The sequence below is a fragment of the Pseudorca crassidens genome, chromosome 17 (genome assembly GCF_039906515.1).
Source record: "Pseudorca crassidens isolate mPseCra1 chromosome 17, mPseCra1.hap1, whole genome shotgun sequence".
Taxonomy (NCBI): Eukaryota; Metazoa; Chordata; class Mammalia; order Artiodactyla; family Delphinidae; genus Pseudorca; species Pseudorca crassidens.
The window spans coordinates 71,433,143-71,452,756 of NC_090312.1; positions in this window are offsets into that span (position 1 = coordinate 71,433,143).

Below are 19,614 nucleotides of genomic sequence, written 5' to 3' on the forward strand. Positions count from 1 at the left end.
ATCACTATATGCTAGGCACTGTGCTAAATGTTTACATGAATTATGTCATTTAATATAATTACCTATACATTTGGTTTTACTGTCTCCATTTTACACATGAAGAAAGTGAGGCTCAGAGAAGTTAAGTAAGTTGCCTAAGGTCACACAGCAATGTTGTGGAAGAACTGGGAAAGATGTCTTCATCCCAGAATACTATGGTGAATTGTGAAACATACTATTTTTAAGTACTTTAAAATCGTTCACTTGAATACAAGCCTTTGGAATAATAAAAAAATCTCATCTAGTCATTAAGCTAATTCTCAAGAATCTGTCCTTATCAACTCTTGGGATGCTGAGCATGTAGTGGGGAGTACCAGGTGTACAGGACATATGGTTTCTAGACATTGGTTTCTAGTGAAAAGATCTCACCTTAGAGTTTTTCCTGTGTGACCTTGGACAACTTAGTTAATCTCTCTTAGTCTCTCTTTCCTCATCTACAAAATGGGGTTCAAAAGACCTACCACAGTGGACTACTCTGAGAAGTAAAGTAATTACATATGCAAAGGATTGGTAAATTAGTTCGTTTCCCTTTCCTCAAGTGAGGGATTCTCTCTCTCACTGTCTCTCTATCCCCTTTCATCTCTCCGTCAACACAACAATGCTTTAGAAACATTCTATGATGCAGTCTGTTCAATAATTCACACTTTTCCAAGTTTCTTCAAATTAATAAGAAAGGATTTCAAAGGTTGGAAAAGAAGAGCTTTCATTAAAAGTTTCTCTTGTGGATTTTCATGCTTAAAAGATTACAGGATAAGAAATACAGTGATTTGTGATATATGAAGTAGAAATGCAGGTTTTAAAATTCCAGCCATATAATTTCCTAAATTGTCTGGTTTGAAATTTGGGGCCATTTGGATTGCCTGTGCCACGCACACATGAGTAGTTCTCCATTCTCTGGGAGGGTGGTCTTTTCCAGGAACTTTCAGTTGCAAACTATTACAGGAAAACTATTCTATGGCTGGCGCTCTGGTTCCCTATTTCCACTCGAGCCTGTTTGTCAGTCAATGGATTGCTGCCTCTTGCTGTGTCTCGACATATCTTGTGTTCTCCATTAAACAATGAAACACCCAGGCATTTTCCACTTCCCTGGCTTCAGCTGAAGCTTGTTTGGCAAAGCATGGCCGTCACTCAGCTTGCCCTTTCTGGCTTACTGGGGAGAAGCAACTGCATGCCAATGTGGATTTCCTCGATGTTATGTTACGCTTGCTGACACCAATGGGTGCTTTCTTCTTAAATAAGATGGAAATTTTCTGATATTGCCAGACAATTACTTGATAGTACTTGGCTTTTGTTTATTCACTTACCAAGGGTCCCACCGGAGGCTCCCCAATAGGAGAAGTGTTGGCCAAACTAAAAGAGCTCTTGGAATTTCAATAACACGGGCTGCTTACTTTTCCCCTTTGGTGTTTATTTTCAGTCTATAGTTTGATTGGATTAAATTTCCTTTATTTAGACTTCAGCAAGAACGACTGACATGAAGGAAGGTAGGGGAGTTGAAGGTTAATTTGAAGAGACAGTCGAGTATATCACTGACATAAAAATATCAGATCACATACACGGGCTCCTTCACCCTGTGAGGCAAATGATCTCAGTGAGACACCTCTTTAGTTCCAAAACTAGGACAATATGCGTCCGCAGGTCCACTGCTATGTTGGAATTCAGAGGAAACGCAGTTCTCTGATTTTCTACTTGGCATATATACTGTAGCTTCGTTGTAAAGTTAAAGTTTGGCAGTGTGTTCGACATCAGATGGAAATACGTGCTTTCAGTCAACTCAACACTTGCGAGGTCCTGTTAAAAGTACTCTGAGTATATGGCTTTGAACTTTTTATGCAAGAACAGAAGAAATTCAAACTGATGTGGTGTGCTAGTATAGCTGTTTTCAAGATTCACTTGTTCCATGATTGGAGACTGTTCAGTGGGTTTATGCAATAGTCTTCCAAAGCAAGGGTGCTTTTTATATTGCAAGGGAAACCAAGTGGATGGGATAGAGTTTTTCACGTCGTCTAAGGTATGATTCATTATGTCACTAGGATAACATTTTGCAATTGTGGGCTTCTTTCTATTCTTAATGTTATTACTTTTATTCAGTTACTCACTGTCGCTCAATATTTAACCACCAGTCTTCACTTGGAATATTATAGTAACGTTTTGATAAGTTTCCTCACTCTAGGGTATTCAAAATACCGCAGTTAGTTTAGTCCGAATGACTTGAATATCATCTACTCATCTCTTCAGACACTTTGATGGCTTCTGTCATCCCAGGAATAGCTATACCACACAGCCCAGAATTCAGTCCTTTTACATGGTGATCCCTACCTTCCTGTTGAATCTACCGTAGCTCCTCTTCAGGTCCTAACGAGACTACCGAGCGTCCCCACACACCCACACTTCCCTGCTCCAGTCTTTGCTCTCTATGCTGTCTCCCCAAGAGGATCTTTCCTCTATTTTTTAATGCTTAGAGTTTATACGTTTGTCACCACCTACTCAAATTATACTTCCTACATGAAATCTTTCTTTACGCTCAGAGTTTTGCAAAGAACCCTCCCCTCTTGTAATATTTATTCCTCAAAATTAGTAACAATTTCTTTTGCAGACAGCTAAGATATATTTTATTGGAGCTCCTTTTTTGTGGAATTTTATTTATGAATTTTAGAAGGATTTATGAAATAAAAATGTGGGCTTTTTAAAATGTTTAGATGGATTCCATTATGGAAGTTCTTTATATGATTTTAAAAAACCTAATCTTTCAAGTTACCTCCCTACAGAGTGAACATAAGTAGCTCTCCTTTCCCAATTGTATAATTCTAAGTTAAAATAGCCTTTTCCACAAGTTATCACTCACTTGTACCAATAGCAAAAACCCTTCATAAATATAACAGTAAGTGTACCATTTTTCTAGCCATTTATTTCTTCAACTATGTACCATAGTTATTTATACAAATGTCTTCTTTACCAGCCTCTTAGCTTCCTGAAGTAAGAACGTGTACTTGATTTAGCCATGATTTCCTGAAATTCTGGACACATAATGTTATATAAATTATGAGTAAAATAATCGGGTTTCCCTGGTGGCGCAGTGGTTGAGAGTCCGCCTGCTGATGCAGGGGACATGGGTTCGTGCCCCGGTCCGGGAAGATCCCACACGCCGCGGAGCGGCTGGGCCCGTGAGCCATGGCCGCTGAGCATGCGCGTCCGGAGCCTGTGCTCCGCAGCGGGAGGGGCCACAACAGTGAGAGGCCCGCGTACCGGAAAAAAAAAAACAATCAATCAATCAGTTGTATAAGTCATTGGTGTCCCCTCTCATATTACTAGAGTAGATCCACAATTTAAAATTTATGTAAAGGTTAGTTTTACAAAGCAAGCAGAAAACTGTTCAAAACAAAAATATTTAGGAAGATAAAAAACGGATTTCAGATCGGTAAATAATTTAGAAAATTTTATTTGGCTTCCATAACTTCACAGATAAGTAGGCAACACACTTAAACTTTCCTCATAAAAGCAGATGTGCAGAAAAAAATCAAACTGAATAAAGAATTAAGTAATATTGTATTTTTATAAACCTCATTTTTGAAAAGTTCAGCCATATATTTTTGTCACTTATCTGTGTCATTGGCTATGGTGTCACTTCATGGATAAGATCCCAATATACACATGCTGAGTATTTAGAATAGTATTAATATTTTGATAGTACTGAGAGTAGGATATCTGAGTTAGTTAATTTCTGTTCCTCCATATAAGAAACGGTTTTAAATCTGCTGTGAGCCATTCTACACTTGCTATGGGGATTAACGAGAAATACCGTGAGACCAAATCTTGATCATCAAGGATGTGAGGGGCAGAAGTTATTAGCTATTACTTTCCATTTTCTTTCCACACTCTCACTGACAGAATTGCCTGCTCAGTAGAAAGAGAGGTGATGTGATTTGTTACACCTCGCTCCATGATCTGGAATATAGGCAACTAGAGGTGGCATAAGGTGCTATGTAGCCCAGAAGGAAGCTACCAGTATGCAGTAAAAAACAATTCGGTTTACTTGCAACCTCCCTGATCTGGTCACCTATGTTTCTAGATTCTTGGAAGAATGTACCGCCTACCATGAATTTAAGGCAATAGTTTATCTTAATCACATTTTCCAATAGAACAGATTGAAACCCAGGAAATAATCAGCAAAGTTGTTTGTAAAAAAGCAGAAACCAAACTCCTGCAATACTTCACAAAAGCTGGTAGCTTATAGTCTTCTGGGGGTAGATTAAGATCCAGGATTGCCATAGCCTTCATTTTACTGACCCTCACTCCACTGTCTGGTTTGAGAAGAATGAATGAGAATGAAAGAGGAAGGGGTCAGGGAATTATTATCGTTAATTGAAAAGCATGAAATGAGTAGCATGAGCCATAAATCATGGAGCTCACATTTCACAGTTTAATCAAGGAACCAAAGACAACAGCTGCAGGAAGCCTGCAGTCGCTCTTGTGGGAGCAAAAGAAAGATGCTGCTGGGACCATATTGAATATTCTGGGATAGTACTTGTTTTTGCTCTGTACTCAAGGCTATATAGTGATGCTAGTTTCAGGGAAAAGGGAATTGTCCAAAATTTCTGTGGATTTCCCCATCAAAGTTTTGAATAGAGTATTGTGTTCTTTTCTTTGGATATCATGTGGTCGAAAATTTTGAAGAGCTGAGATATTGCTGGTAGCCAAGAGTAGAGGAATGTGGCAGGAGCTGCTCGGTCCATTCCCACTGACCTGTGCCTAGGCTCTTTTGACCCACCTGGGCAGATGTACAATGATTAGAGCTGATGTCACTGCTAGGAGGGTCCCTGTGGCCACTCTAAGAGTTACCACTACTGTTGAGGGAGCCAAGCTTCCAACTGGGCTGGGCTGGGGTCCAGGAGGAAGAATGTTCAGTCCCTCCTCTGGTCCCTTGGTCACCGGTTTCTGGTTCACCGATAGATTTAAAAGTCCAACTATTTATTTAAATTAGAGTTGCAAAACACTGGTTTCTTTACTTTCTGATAATGGGCCAAGATCTGCACTTTGAAAGAAGTCTGAGGTGGAGAAAGAATCAAGGCGAACATGGATGAGGATGTTTATGATAAAACACTCTCTCTTTCTTTCTAAATGGTTTACCACAAAAGATCTAAAAAAGCAGCTGTGGGACCTTGTTAAGTACATAGCTGGGACAAACCCAAGAGCCTTTTATTTTCCTGCCAATAAGATACTCTATGTTGCAATGCCGAACAAAGCATATTTTTGATAGTAAAAGATAACGCATCCCCCTAGTTGCACCGTTTCATATGGATAATTTATAGTGAATTTCCCATGATGTGGCTGTTACATCACATTCTTTGCTTTAGTTTGTGGCTACGGATTTATCTCTAAAAGCCTTTCTTTTTAGAAAAATCTTTTAGGAAGCCCTCAAGTTCTTAATATTGACTGACGTTATTACAAAGTGGAAAGCATTCCTCTAAGGGTCAATGAAGTGTTATATATATAGAAGATTACCTATAGCCTATTTGCCATCATTTCTTGTAACATATGATTTGGAAAACATTGTGGTATGAACAGAGCCAGAACCAAAATTGCACGGAGTTGCTTTAATCATGCCAGTTAATGCTCAAGAGTTTTCATTTGAAAACAAGAGGCAGCACATTGAAATCAAGATGAAAGTAGACCTTATTTATAGAATCTCCCACTACTCTTTCATTCATTATTCATAAACACTGTGAAGGAAGGTGTTCAGGTACAAGAGATCCAGGGTCCCTGCATTTCCTGTTCCTTCGTAGCCACCACCCTTTGAACGCTTGCTTGCTGGAAGCTGTAACGCAACTTCCTTCCCCAGCCCTTACCCATCCTGACACATGCCACTGTATGTTTGGACTAGAAGCACCATCTTAGGTCACTTATTTTAATGCAGAAAACATTGTTGTGTGCTAGCCAGGCAGAGTTTTAGAGGAACAGACAAGTGTTTACTTGCCTCAAATTACCAGCTTATTTTCCTAAATCCACTCTTTTCCAGCCATCTGTCTTTCTTTCCAAAGATTCCCAGGAAGCCTCTGTTTCCTAAAGCCACCTGATTCTGCCTGCGATACAATGGTAAATTTTGACTCATTTCCACTGGGTCTCAAGGAAGCAGTCGCTAAGTGTGATTTCTCATTTCCCATCTCTGGCTCTTGTACATGGCTAGTCTTATCGAATTTTCCTGGTGTCTTCCTGAATTTTTCAGCCTCTAGAGAAAAATGATTTCTCTCTCTCCCCTCTGATTCATTCATTATTCTTTGCTTTCCACGTCAAAGTTAGGGTTGTTCATTTCTGTGGTTCATCTGAGATCTTTTTCTTGTCCTCAGGCTTAAAAGCTGAAACTCTCACATTAACTAATACATACATATTGCAATAGATCCATTCAGAAGAGATGTATTCAAAAATGATATCCTGTTTACAAAGACATCATAGATGTATTGCAGTGGAAATGGTTTTTCACTGTTCTCTATGAGAGTCACGTATTTTAGCTTTGCCTTTGTAAGTCTGGCTACCATTAAAAATGTCCAACTTACCTACAGGTAATATATTAGAACTTAGAATTTAAAAGTGTTTAAATTGAGTTACTATTATTATTTTCTTCTTTATTTGGTATTACCGATCTTTTTCCACACTGCTATTTCTTTGTTGACCTACAGAGGAAGTAGAAGACTAGAAAGCATTTCATTCATGGTCACACAAAAAATGGGAAGAGGCTAAAACTAGTAAGAAATCTTTCCTAATAGAGGATCATTATCTGATTCTTATTAAAATGACGTTACAAAGTGGCCTTTTGCGTATGGCCCTCTACTAGGTATAACGGAAACAAAACTGCAAAACATTGCCCTACTCTCTTGTTATAAAATAAACTTTAGGGAGTTATTCTAAAGGTTATTTTATCTATTATAAAGACTGGGGATGTGTACCTCCCCTACCACCTTGGGATGTGGGAACTGTCCAAGTGCCGTTTCAGTTCTGGCTAAGACGGAGTGAATATACTCCATTCGGTCTATACCTCTAATTATGACAAAAAACCTAGGGCAGGGCTTCCCTGGTGGTGCAGTGGTTGAGAGTCCGCCTGCTGATGCAGGGGACACAGGTTCGTGCCCCGGTCCGGGAGGATCCCACAAGCCGTGGAGTGGCTGGGCCCGTGAGCCATGGCCGCTGAGCCTGCGCGTCCGGAGCCTGTGCTCTGCAACGGGAGAGGGCACAATGGTGAGAGGCCTGCGTACCGAAAAAAACAAAAAAACCAAAAAAACCCAGGGCAGAATATGTAAAGCAACTATTTGCAGACTCTGAAAATAGATAATAACAAGTAGATTGGGGGCCAAAATAAAAACTAAAATGAACCATTATCTCAAAAGGATACCTGCACACCCATGTTCATGACAGCCTTATTTACAATAGCCAAGTATGGAAACAACCTAAGTGTCTGTCCATGGATGAATAGATAAAGAAGATGTAATATATATGTGTATACACACACACACACGCACACACACACACAGTGGAATATTATTCAGCCTTAAAAAAGGAAGGAAATCCTGTCATTTGTGACAACATGGATGAAACTGGAGAGCATTTTCTGACCATAGTACAATAAAACTGGAATTAAAAATAATATACCAAAATAAAAAAATAACCATTTCAAAATTAAAATCCATATGTCAAAACAACCCTCAGATCAAACAAGAGCTCAACTCCACTAAGGGACATAAATAAAGACTTGAATTAATAAAATTAGTGTAAAAAATTTCGTATGGTCTGTTAATTCTCTTAACTAAGTGTGAACTTAATAAAAATACCAAATTATTCTAATAGCTTTATGAGCTATAATTCACATGTTATACAATTTACCCATTTAAAGTGTAAAATTTAATAATTTTTAGTTTATTCCTAGAGTGTGCAACCATTATCACAATCAATTTCAGAACACTGACATCACTTCAGAAGAAATCCCATCATCTTTAGCAGTCACTTCCCCTTTTCTCCAACACCCCCTCCCCCAAGCCCTAGGCAAACTGTTTTTTGTCTCTATAGATTTGCCTATTTCATATTAATGGAATCATAAGATATTTGGTCCTTTGCAACTGGCTTTTGTCACTTAGCATAATGTTTTCAAGGTTTATTTATGTTGCAGCATGTATAGTAGTTCATTTTTTATGGCTGGATAATATTCTATTGTATGGATATGCCACAATTTATTTATCTATCCATCAGATGATGACTATTTGGGTTGTTTCCACTTTTTAGGCTATTGTGAGTAATGATGCTATGAATATTTATATAAAATTTTCGTAAGAACTTATGTTTTTATTTCTCTTGGATATTTACATAGGAGTGGAATTGTTGGGTCCTTTGGATAACTGCCTGACTGTTTTACAGAGTGGCTGCACCATTTTAAATTCCTACCAGTAGTACATGAGGTTTCTAAGTTCTTCATATCCTCACCAATGGTTATTATTACCCATATCTTTGACCACAGCCATTCTAGTAGATTGGATTTCTTTCTTTTTTTAAAGAGGCAGCTTAGTGCAGTGGTTACAAGGACAGTCTCCATGGCAAGACCATCTTGGTTTAATTGGAATTCTGCCACCTGCCAGGATGACCTATGTTACCTTTGTCTCCAAGTGGCTTAGTCTGCTTAGGCTGCTATAACAAAATACCATAGATTGGGTAGCTTAGATGACACACGTGTATTTCTCATAGTTTTGGAGCCTGGGAAGTTCAAGATCAAGGTACTGGCAGATATGGTTCTTGGTAAGGTCCCTCACTGTATGCTCACATAACATTTTCTTTGTTCATATACAGAAAGAGAGAAAGAGAAAAAGAGAGAAAGAGAGAGAGAGTGAGAGCAGTCTGTTCTCTCTTCTAGTTCTCATAAGGACACTAATCCCATTGTGAGGGCTCCACCCTAATGACCTCATCTAAACCTAATTACCTCCCAAAAAGCTTACCTCCTAACACTGGCAGTTAGGCTTCAACAGATGAATTTTGAGGTGGGGGGACACAAACAGCACATTGCACTTAGTTTACTCATCTGTATAAAGAGCACTTACCTCATAAAGTTATTTTGTGGATTAAATGTTAACATGTCAAGCACACAAGATAAAGGTAAAGCCTAGTCCAAGACCTGATGGATCCGGCTGGTAAAGATTCAATGAGGCACTTTGAGATATGGACAGGTTATTACCTACATAGCAAATGGAAGAGTGCCCAAAAGTGTCAGCTCCCTGGCCCTTGTCTCCCACCCCAAAATGAATGACACCAAAACGAAAGAGGCCAGATGAGTGCAACACAAGTCATGAGATACTCTGTTGTTGAGCTGATGCTCGAGGGCAGCTCAGAGGTGTTAGGGTCTACACTACACTCTGAGGGAGGCGAGGGTGGAGAAAAACAGCCGGACCTTCAGGACCTGGGAGGCCATGAGACATTGTTTCATGACAACCTCCCACGGCAGAGAGGGGAGTGAGGAGGAGATGGCCCCGTAGCAGATTCTCGTAAGCCTCGCATCCTCTTGTATTCCAAGAGGATTACAGGGATTCCTGCTCAGACTAAGATAAAGTGTGCTTCAAGCTTTGGCCTGTGTGGATATGTGTAAAGTCACCAGTGCACCCCTGCAAATGCAGGTCAATCAGCTGGCGTGTATTTTAGTGGTCAGTAACGTTAGCTGTTCTTACTAAACAGAGAACACACTCTACGCATGATTCTAAACCAAAGCCATAGAAAAAAAAAATTGTTGATACATTTGACTACATCAAAGTTAAATCGTCTACGTGGAAAAAATGGCACATTAATTATTGGCCCATTAGTGTCAATAGATACACACTAAACTGAGGGAAAAAATATAATACATACATCAAATGAAGAGACTATTGACACATTCTCTTCCAAGGTTTTCAAGTTTTAAGGAAAAGTACAACAACCCAGTTGAAAACTGAGCAAACTCTAATAGAGAAAAATAAAAAGCTATCCAACCCGACTTATAATTTTTAAAAAGCACTTTAAATTAGAAGATATTATACCTTATGCACGAGACTGGTAAAAAATATTGATAATATCTAGTGTTGGTAAGAATATAAATTGGTTCAACTTTTTGATGAGTAATTAAGCAGTATTCATCAATTAAGCAATCTTAGTTGCGTATTTTTTTGATAAGCATTATATTACTTCAGTATCCTTCAGTGATTTCCTTTAGGGAATATTACGGCCCGAAAAATGGGGGATTTTACTTTGTATTTTATACAATTAAGTATTATTGTGTGTGTGTGAGAGAGAGAGGAGAGAGAGTTTGCTTTACAATATGTGTAGATTATACTTTATAAAAGCCGTTTAAAAAATAAGATTAGGCAGCAAATTTATGTCTTCATAGCAACCACAGTATTATGAGGTACAAAAGGTCAAATAGTTTCTCAAAATAATGATCGCTACTGACCTCAGAATGGAGCAAATAAACTAAAATGCCTTTAAGAAAAGCAAAACTTATTAAGGGTGAATTGGTAATTAAACCCTTATTTCTTCCACTCTGTCAAATAATACACAATTAAAATAAGGGTTTCTGAGCAAGGCTGTTTCTACATTGTGAAGCGTGAAGCCAAATAGCTTTAAAACTATCAAGTTGTCAAGTGAAAATAGTGAAATATATGTGTAATAAATCTAACTAACAATATTTTGAGACAAAAAAAAGGCATAACGTTGCTTCAGAGAAATCCCATAAAAAAAACTTAGCTAAACTGTATCCTTAAACATGATTTGGATTTTATTTATATGCAAAGGTAACCTTCAAAACCTCACACAGTGACTCAGACACCAACTCATTAAAGCAGTGCTTGACATTCACAGCTGGGCTAGGAGTACTGGTTCTTATCGGCTTCATATCAACTCTTTTTAGGTCTGAGTGTCTTCAACATGAACAATCTTTAAATGTACCTACTCATGCCTAAGTACAAAACCAAAATGTGCGGAATTCCCTCTTCCCGTAATTCTATTTAAAAATTGATCTTTTGGCCAACCTTACCATCTCAAGTAAGTCTTTTTGAATTCTGGAAGTTTGGGTTGATGACAAGTTGTGGTCAGAGGTTTTTTTCTCCTTTCATGACCCCAAGCCATGCCTCTTATCAGCCTGACATTGACAGGGAGGAGGAAAGCAAGCATCTTAGGGAAAATCACCTGTTCTCAAAGAAACAAAAGCACCCACATCAGAAATTCTTAAACTGTGACTCTGAAAGTTTGTGTCTCCAAAGCCTTAAATGCGTATCTTGTTCATGCAGCAATGGGTCCATCAACAGAGGCTTCATGACGGCAGAGGGTTCCTAGGACAAAAAGTTGCAGAAGGAGGTCATGCCTGCAATCGTTGTCATGAAGACTTTGGATAGAACAAACAAACAACAGCAACAATCCCTTCTGCTGTTGAGTCCGACGGACATCCAGCAAGCAAGTTTTTTCTTCCCTCTATCTTGATGTGGAAAATACAGAAAGGTTAAGTCTGAGGTAGATAGATTCTGTCATGAGTTGGAAAAGTAAAAACTGAGAGGTAGGAGGAAGGACAGATAAAATCATAATGAAGGTTGACGTGATGGTTAATTGTGTGTCCACCTGACTGGGCTAAGGGATGCTCGGAGAGCTGGTAAACCATTATTTCTGGGTCTGTCTGTGAGGGTGTTTCTTACGAGATTAACATTTGAATCAGCAGACTGGGTAGAGGAGATTCACCTTCAGCAGTGTAGGGCTGGGGCGTTTCACCCAATCTGTTGAGGGCCTGAAGAGAATGAAAAGGCAGAGGAAAGGCAAGCTTGCTCTCTCTGCTTGAGCTTCTGTTTGTTCCTCTCCTACACTTGGACATCAGAGCTTCTGATTCTTATGTCTTCAGGACTCTGGGACCCACACTAGTAGCCTGCAGCCTGGGGTTGGGAATTACACCATTGGTTCTTCAGCTTATAGACGGCAGATTGTGAGACTTCTTGGGCTCCATAGACACATGAGCCAATTCCTGTAATAAATCTCCTCTTTACCTGTCTATCTATCTGTCTATCTATCTACCTACCTATCTACCTACCTATCTATCCTCTTGGTTCTGTTTCTCTTGAGAACTCTAACACAGATGGTTAACAAAATGATGTTTGGCTTCTTTCTGAGGTGGAGAGAACATTCATACCACTTATATTCAAACTATTAAGGGAATAACTTCTCTTGGTACGCGGGCCTCTCACTGTTGTGGCCTCTCCCCTTGCGGAGCACAGGCTCCGGACGCGCAGGCTCAGCGGCCATGGCTCACAGGTCCAGCCGCTCTGCGGCATGTGGGATCTTCCCAGACTGGGGCACGAACTCGTGTCCCCTGCATCGGCAGGCGGACTCTCAACCACTGCGCCACCAGGGAAGCCTAACTTCTCTTCTTTATGTTGGAGGAAGGTGCTAGAAATATTTCTTCCTGAGAAAGGGAGACAGACAATCTCTTTATGGCCTCATTTGGATTCTCCTCCTTAGATCCTTATTTCCTTATGTTGTTTTCTCCCCACGAACAATAGAGAATTTTAAATTTTGTCTTTTTAGTGGGAAAAGTAGCTTTATTCACCAATGGTTTCCTGGGGTTTTTCTCCTGACTCAGATAGACTGTGAATATGTGGGCATCTGTCTCTGAGGTCCACTTGCCTTCTGTTTCCCATGTTCTCTCTTGATTCTCGTTGCTGAAGATTTCCTGTTATGTGTCCCAATATGTGCCAACCACTGACATTTACCAAGTTCTGAGCCAACTCCTGCTCATACTGTTTCCACTGATTACCTTAAAATACCATTACATCTGTGTGTGTGCAAGGGAGGAGTTCTTTAAGATAAAATACTTGAATTATACAAACCTTTATTGGTCAAATTCCAGCACATTTCAGGACCATGCTGCATGTCATACTTTCTTAGCCTAATGATTATAGTTAAATGTATATAATTTTAATGTCACAAAATATGTTTCAAAACATGATTTTTTAATGGTTGCAGTCTATTCTATCTAATGGAAGTACTCTAAGTTATGGAACTATTTCTCTTTTGCTGAATATTTGTGTTAAGAATAATTTTCTTTATAATTAATAATATTATGATAGATGACTTGAAAACATCCTTATTCGTATTCTTTTCCTTAAGATAAAACATTAGAAGTGGAATTATTGTGTTAAATAAAAACACTTTAAAGAACATATTGTCATCTTTCTCTACCTCTAAGCAGATTAGAGGAGCTAAATTAAGGAAAGATTAGATCTATGCCATATTATGATTCAACACAAAATCAAAGTTCACCTAAGTTTTCACTGTGACAATAGTTGTCCCAATGAGCTGCCCCAAATGAAAAAAATTGAATTAAACTTTCCCAAAATACTGTCTGGTAATATACGAGGACCCAAACTTACTTTTGTACACAGATAACATGGCACGTTCTGGCAGAATCAGAAATTAAAATATCAAAAAATGAAGCCAGCACGCAAAATAAATTACACAACCCTGAAGGCCCAGTTGGTGTGAATTCTATGTATATTGTCACTAAATAAGTTTAAAATAGCAAATCGAAATGCAAACTGCTTATGGGGTTAAACTTTCCTTGTCCTTTATTTTTTTGCTTGGATGGTTTGAAAAGCAGCTGAAGTGAAACACCCAATATTTTTGGTTCCAGCTGTCAAAAAATGGGAAGTAAGTAAATTAAACCTATAATTTCAGTTCTTTCTGAGAAACTGTTTGGTATACCTAATATCTTATTAATTACTGAGAATGATAAGTAGTTATACTTAATTTCTCAAGGTTCTCGCAATTCTGATACAGCAATCTGCTGAGACTGATGTCTGGCAGGGGTATAAGAGTTGCACTTAGAGAAGTGAAACAGAAATGAGGTAAATCCAAATATAAAAACCAAAATTATTTCTCAAATTTTCTTTAATACGTCTTCTGTTGGCAGTTGACTTTGAGGTTATACTGAGAAAAAGAGAGCTATTTTCATGCTACTTTAAGTTTGAAATGTGTTCACAGAAGAGGTGTAAGATTCTGAAATACTTTGATGCTGTATCAAAGGCTTTTGACTCCATTTTAGTCTAGAATATACAGTACCTCCTGGATCTATATCAAAATGGCTTGGAGTTTCAGACTACACACTGCAGAAGAACGGTATATTGAAACATTGAAAGGAAAATTGTTAAAATGGCTATGAATAGATAAAAATTATTTGTTTTATACATTGGATACTTTTTCTTGGTGGTAAAAACCTGGCTTTGATCCAGTTGAAATGCTATGCTCGAAGAAATGAAAAGACTCTAGTTCTCTTTAAACAATATAAATCTTTTATTTTTTTATAATCTGAACTATTTTTAAAGTCAGGGGTTATATTTACTTTTATAGAAAAATCAGTCTAGCTTTTATTTAACCTTACTTATTGGATTAAAAAAGAGGCACATTTTATCTATTACACACAGGTCTAGTTGTGTGTGTGTGTGTGTGTGTGTGTGTGTGTTTGTGTGTATGTATGTGCATGTATTTTGTCACATTGACTTATTATAAGACCCAGCAGAATTGTTCAGGGAATAAAATAACATGGGACAAAACAACTGGGCTTCATAAAAATAAATCAATTAATTCAGATTATATTCAACACAGCCCTTTCATTCAAAATGTTAATTGAGCATCTTATATGCTGAGGAGGGAATTCTTCAAAAATTGTTGAACTAGATTGAAATTTCCTTCAATTTTAAAATTTTATGACATTACTCTTTTTTTATAAAACTGTCTTTTTGTGATTGTTTTAGTTTGTCTTCACATCTTGATTCTACCCTCAAAATAACACCATTTTTAAAAATCTCCTAACAAGAAAATTTCAGTGTGTGTTAGCAGTTTTAGAGTTTTTCAACTGTTAGTTTATATACTCTTCTAAAGGACTATGGGAAATAGTTACATTTCCTGTACAAAAAAAGACTGTATGGGAAGAATCTGCACAAGAAGATTGGTACAACAGTTTGTTAGCATTATCTGGATATTGAAATACATTTCTCAAACCTGACTGTGTTTCCTGATTAGATTACATTTGTAACAAAAAATACCAGAAAGTAGTATTTATTACAATAACACAATATAATAATATAATAAGAAAAACCCACAGCAACTAAACTGAGCAACAGTAGGAAATTTAATTTGTTTTTTAAAAGTTAATTTTTTTTTTTTTAACCAGTAAAATGGGTTTATTTGGGAATAGCAGAGAATTTCACTTTGGGACAAGCAAGCTATAGCAAAATCATAGGCAAATCTGGAGAAACAAAGGAGAGAAACTATCTTTTATTGAGGAAAAGGGGAAGTTGGGAGCAGCTGTTATAAACAAACAGTCCATTGGAGGAAAGAGGGAGTTTGAAGTGTAATGGCTTTTCATTGGCTGAGTTGGGACAGTCTCTCATTGGCTGGGTTGTTGCTGGGCAAAGTTAATCTTGAATGGCCAACATTTGAAGACAAACAAGCTAAATGGAAGAAGAGGGTAAATAGAGCTATTTTATTGAAATTCTAAAAGCACAAAACAAAAGTTTTGAAACTTAGATGTTATATAAAAGAGTAATTTTTATTTTAGTATTGGGGCTCTGGTTAGTGGAATAAAGATTTAGGGGGCTCCTGGAAATACATGTATATTGAATGCCTCCTGGTGGTATGAGACATGGGTAATCTGCATACCTACTTGCTTCAGAAAAACTCATTGAATTTTGGAGTAAATGTGGATTAAGGAATTTGGGGGAGTAAATCAGAGGCTTTTGACAGTGGAACTAAGACTCACAAGCAAAGGAATAGGTGGCCACTCCGACATCAGTGGAGTTGGCAGGAGGGGGGGGTTGGGTGTTACATGGGGCGACACTTGCTCTAACGAAGGAGGATATTCTCTCTATTTGTCTGTCAGACTGGAAACACCTATGCCTCTATCACTGCACTAGTGATTACTGGTGGGGATAAATGCTTTTGAGTCTTACTTCATGTTTTGTTCCATGCAGAATACATCCCAAGTTCCTTAGGAACCACTGTGGCTGTTAATAAAGAGCACAGCAGAGAACTCAAGGAAGTGGCATCCTAGGCTGCAAAAGTTGACGAGCAGGAGGAGGGTCTGGGAAGAAGAGAGATGGGACAAATGATGACAGCAGCAGAGGAAGAGGAAAGAGTGGCCATAGCTGAATGAGGTACAACCCACCTGGTCACAAAGGCCAGCAAGTATGATGGAACAGTGGGATGCCAGTGGCGAAGAAGTAGGAAACCTTTGCCCGTAAAGACCACTGTACTACGGAAACTGCTTAATCAGTCCATTCCTGCACAAGGTCAAATCACTGTAATAAACTTTATCTATCACTCTGTCTATCTACGTATCTCTCTCTCTCCTAATGTTCTGCTTGTAATTGACATACCCTTCCTTCCGTACTTTTTTTCTTGCATACTTTCTTTGTCATATCAAACTAATTCTAGCTGTCCTAAAATACTCGGTGTTCTGTCTTATCCACAGTTTGCATACACTTTGTGCCTAGATCTTTTTCCCGCTCCTTGCTGGCTAACCTTTGTCCCATTGTTTAAGGGTCAGTTGAATTGACACTTCCATAGAGTCTGTCTTAAGCTCCTTCGTTTCAGCTTTAGATCAATTCCTGCAGTCTTCTCTTTGGCTTATGTCTCTCCTTCACTAGATTGCTTAAAAACAGGGACTTCCTCTTTTACTTAAATTTCAGTACAGTATCTGGCATAATATAAACATTCCAATAACCACATATAAATTTAATTGAATTCTGTTTTATTTTCTTCTTAGGCCTAGATAAATTTAAAATATTTGATTATCCCTGATATGCAAATAATGTATCTGTGTTTTCTCTCTATTTTAATGGCCTATATATTTAATTAGTATTTGCAAACTCAAAATATTATACTGAATAGATTTTTAAAATTCATTTCTATGAGTACTTATTGACAGCACTGAATTCTTTACCTTCATGGAACTTATATTCTAATGAAGGGCTAGGAGATTCTAGTGATATATTTAAGACGCAGGTTGTTAAAAATGTAGATTCCTCTTAACGTAATTCTTACTTGGTGCAGACTGAATATGTGCTTTACTGCTTGGGGGTGAAAAAATTTAGTCTTAACCTCTATGACTTTTATTGAATTGCTTGATTCAGTACCTTCCTTGATAGTGAGAATTCTAGCATCTTCTCCTCAGGCTGGATTCTCCATGAACCCAAGGGTCTTATACAGCCCTATAATGGAACATGGGACTGTGAACTGGCTTCGACATTCAATTCCAGCCAGCGCTGCAGTCTGCCTATTGCTGCATCTACCTCTTGCTGCCACGTGGCGTCACCTTTAGAAACTGGCCCTCCACCGTCTGACAACAGTAGCCCATTCTGGTTTGATACTCCCATGGCAAGATCTCATTCTCTCTCTCTCTCTTTCTCTCTGCAAAATCAAGTATAATTCCTCTCTCTCAAGACTAAATTTAAACAAAGGAGCCCATGCTTGAATTCCTTAAATCTCAGCTCTTTTAGGTTGCATACATATCTCGTTATGCTCACCCTCTCCTCCACCACCACCAACCAAATGCCAGAGGCAGCTGCTGGCTCTCAGAGTAACATCTGGTCTCTCATAAACTCAAATTCTCTATCTTGTTTTCCATCCCCCAAAATTCAGATTCTAAGGCTTAAGAATTTAAGTCCTCAAAACCAGAATCTAATATATATTCATTCCCTGGTCAATGAGACTAGTGACAGCTGCCTCCCACCCCGGGGAAGGGTACCCTCAGTGACCCTGTGAGTCCTTATGCCAAGACTTCTGGAAGAACCTGCCTTCTCTTAATGACAGTGACAACATTATAAGGACCTCCCATGCCTGTATCTTGGAATTTCCCATAGATTTGTTTTGGAAGAGGACGTGGGTCAGTAATTCACATGGTACTTTTTTCTTTCTAGCTATTTTCACATTATACTTATTTGTTCTTCTTTCGATGAGATTCTATTATTGTGCAGTGTACTCTATCTGCTCTCTCCAAAGTTTACTTAAAAAAAAAAAGACATTTGTCCACATCCTCCCTTAAGAGAGGTTTCAGGCCACCTCATCCTTTCAAGACCTCATATTGGCCTGAGAGTCATAAAGCAAATGGTCACATTGGTCACATCCTTGTCTCCCTCTGATTACACCACACTGAACTCCTGGCACCACCATGCAGTCTGGCCTCTTGGTCACACTAACCACAAACCAAATCTCACATTTCTCTCCAGTTTGGCTTCTCTGACTGATGACACAGTTTGCATTGACACTACACACAGTCTGTAACTGTGTTTGAGGGATGGGAAAGGACTCTGGGAAAGACCAGCTTTCTGGCACAATGCCACCAGAAAATTATCCGTTTAGGAAACAAATTGACAATTTTTCTGATGCTTTCCTGTTTCTCCACTTAGAACTGATGCTTACTAGCACACTTAGGTTAAGAAACAAAAGGCCATGCTTAAAAAAACTGTTCCCTCAAATCACCACGTTTCCTGAAGAGAAGCCATTCAGTAATTCCAGCCTTCAGTGCTTTCCTGTCCATGATGCTTAAGTATTTCTTACATCCAGCTTTGGTTGAGAATATGGAGCAAACCTACTCTATCCAAAGTGGTGGAATCAGAAGTAGATGATAGGGTTTTTCCTGAAAAGAACTGATGTGAATGGAATGCACTCAGAAATGTTAAAAAAGAAGTACAAGTACATTGATTAGGACAATTTAACTATGAGAACAGACTCCAGAACAGGTCAGAGAATGAATCAGAAACGACTTTGCCTAAACTAAAATTCCACACTCAGAGACCTTACGGGACCTTGAAGGAGAAGAACTTGAACAAGCAAGCTGAGAGCCAGGAAACCACAGAGCCAAGAACGTCGTAACGGAAAACAAAACAGCCATGGAAGATCTCACGCTGGATTTACAGTTTCAGAAGGGACAATTATATGGAAAGAAGAGCTAATATTTATTGATTACTTATGATAGGACATTCCACCATCTTTAATCATCTTGACAACCTCTAAAGAACTATTATCGTTTATAATTATTTTACAAAATGAGGAGTGTTTAGCCCAGGAATGTTAAGTGATTTGCCCAAGGCTACATTGCTAGTAAAAGGCTGAAACAGAATGCGGCCTTGGATATAGGGTAATCAACTTGTTAGAGAGCCAATCTGGGATACAGCCATACCAAACAATAAAGAACATAACAATATAACATATAGTTAATAATCAGGCACATATGTGTTATTAAAATTGGTGTTATTTGAAATTATATAATGTTTCTTATTATTGGTTTTTTTATAAGTGCCATTATTGAAGCAAAGCAACAATAAGACTAGTTAACAGTGGCAACTAGTAGTAATTAATTAGTAGTAGGACTTATTAAAAATGATATGTGTGAGCAAATAACAATATTTTAATATTTTTTTATACCCGTGATACAGTAGGATATTTCTATTATTTCTATTCCCTCCACCAAAAATACTTCTCTGAACTGCCTGAAACCTTTAGGAAATCTTCTTCTCTTTAACGTGGTGGTAAATTGAA